This window comes from Tamandua tetradactyla, chromosome 7 (assembly GCF_023851605.1).
Source record: "Tamandua tetradactyla isolate mTamTet1 chromosome 7, mTamTet1.pri, whole genome shotgun sequence".
NCBI lineage: Eukaryota > Metazoa > Chordata > Mammalia > Pilosa > Myrmecophagidae > Tamandua > Tamandua tetradactyla.
Window position 1 is genome coordinate 139,353,053 of NC_135333.1, and position 2,241 is coordinate 139,355,293.

A 2,241-nucleotide genomic window follows, 5' to 3' on the forward strand; every position below is an offset into this window, starting at 1 on the left:
TTGGTGGCATCAATGACTTTAAACTATCACTTTCAATCAAATTTTCCTACAATACAGCACTGTTACTTATAATCTAAATAATGAGCTACCATCACCTCTACTCAGGCCCAAACATTTAAGTTCAACCTCATTAATACTTCTGTGCATTTTAGGTAACTGCTCCCCCTTCTCTAGCTTCTACCTCTAGGTACCCTATATTCTGCATTTTAAGACTCTAAGTTTACATATTCTACTTAGCTCACACAAGTGAAATCATACAATATTTGTCTCTGGCTTATTTCACTCAGCATTATGTCTGCAAAGTTCATCCATGTTGTCACATGTTTCAGAACCTCATTCCTTCTTACTACAGCATTTTATAGATATATACACATTTTGTTTTTCCATGCATCTCTTGATGGACATTTGGATTGCTTCCATCTGATGACAATTGTGAAAAATGCCACTATGAACATTGCTGTGCAAATGTCTGTTTTCATGTCCTTGCTTTCAGATCTTCTGGGTGTAAACTGAGTAGTGGAATTGCCAGGTTGTAGGCCAACTTAATATTTAGTTTTCTGAGGAAACTCTGACCTGTCTCCCACAGCGGCTGTACCATTTTACAATCCCATCAGCAGTGAATAAGTGTTCCTATTTGTCCACATCCTCTCCAACCTTTGTAGTTTCCTGTTTGTTTAATAGCAACCATTCTTATAGGGCATGAGATGATAGCTCATTGTGGTTTTGATTACATTTCCTTAATAGCCAGTGAAGATGAACATCTTTTTATGTGCTTTTTAGCCATTTGTATTTCCTCTTTGGAAAAATGTCTATTCGTATCTTTTGCCCATTTTATAACTGGGTTGTTAGTCCTTTTTATTGTTGAGTTGTAGGATTTTTTTTATATATATGCTGGATATCAAACCCTTATCAGATGTATGGTTACCAAATATTATATTTAATTGAGTTGGATGCCTCTTCACCTTTTTGATACAGTTCTTTGAAGCACAGAATTATTCATGCTTGAGGAGTTCCCCATTTTTAAATTTTTCTTTCATTGCTTTATGCTTTGGATGTAAAATCTAAGAAGCTACCTCCTATCACTAGGTCTTAAAGATGTTTCCTTACAGTTCCTTCCAGTTTTATGGTACTGGTTCTTACATTTAGGTCTTTTATCCACTTTGGGTTAATTTTTGTATATGCTGTGGAGGGTAAGGGTCTTCTTTCATTCCCTTGGGTATGGATATCTAGTTCTCCCAGTCCCATTTATTGAAGAGACTATTCTGTCCCAGTTCTATGGATTTTGGGGTCTTGTCAAAACTCAATTACCACAGATCTGAGGGTCTATTTCTGAACTCCCAATTCAATTCTATTGGTCAACATGTCTGTCTTTGTGCCAAAACCATGCTGTTTTGACCACTGTGATTTTATTATAAACTTTAAAGTCAAGAAGTATAAGTCCTCCCACATTGTTCTTTTTAAGGATGCTTTTAGCTATTTGAGGGCTCTTTCCCTTCCAAACAAATTTAATAACTAACTTAAATTTGCAAAGCAAATTTTGATTGGTATTACCTTGAATCTGTAGATCAAATTGGGTAGAATTGACATTTAATGACATTTAGCCTTCTATCCATGAACATAGAATATCTATCCATTTATTTAGGTCTTCTTTGATTTCTCTCAGCAATATTTTGTTGTTTCCTGTGTACAGATCCTTTATATCCTTGGACAAGTTTATTCCTAGATATTTGATTCTTTTAGTTGCTATTGTGAATGGAATTTAAATATATGGAATGCTTCATGAATTTGCATGCTATCCTTGTGCAGGGGCCATGTTAATCTTCTCTGTATTATTCCAATTTTAGAATATGTGCTGTGGAAGTGAGCACTAGATTACTTTCTTCTTTTTTTTGTATGAGATTTGGCGGGGGTCACATTTCATTATTTTTCCGTATGAATATTCTGTTATTGCAGCACCACTTGTTGAATTTTTGTTTGTTTGCTCATTTTGATTGTTTTTTGGGAAGTGCACCGACCAAGAATCAAACCCAGGTTTCCCTCATGGCAGGAGAGAATTCTACCACTGAACTACCATTGCACCCCCAGCACTAGATACTTTTTAAGTCTCTGATTCTACCCCATCCCTTCCCAGCACAGGATAGAGACCCAGGCGACTCTGAATAAATGGGATGAAAACACATGAAATAGTTAAAAGTGGATCATCTTTGAAAGCCACAGAAAGCCCCCTCTGCAAATTCTTCA

The 2,241-nt window shown here is 36.0% G+C and overlaps 1 non-coding gene across 1 annotated transcript; it reads right to left on the minus strand.

The window, feature by feature from the left end:
- Nucleotides 1-1,761: 1,761 nt before the first annotated feature.
- LOC143642953 (U6 spliceosomal RNA) lies at nt 1,762-1,868 on the minus strand. The gene has a single exon (XR_013156012.1). It is a non-coding gene; the product is annotated as a U6 spliceosomal RNA (small nuclear RNA).
- Nucleotides 1,869-2,241: the final 373 nt, after the last annotated feature.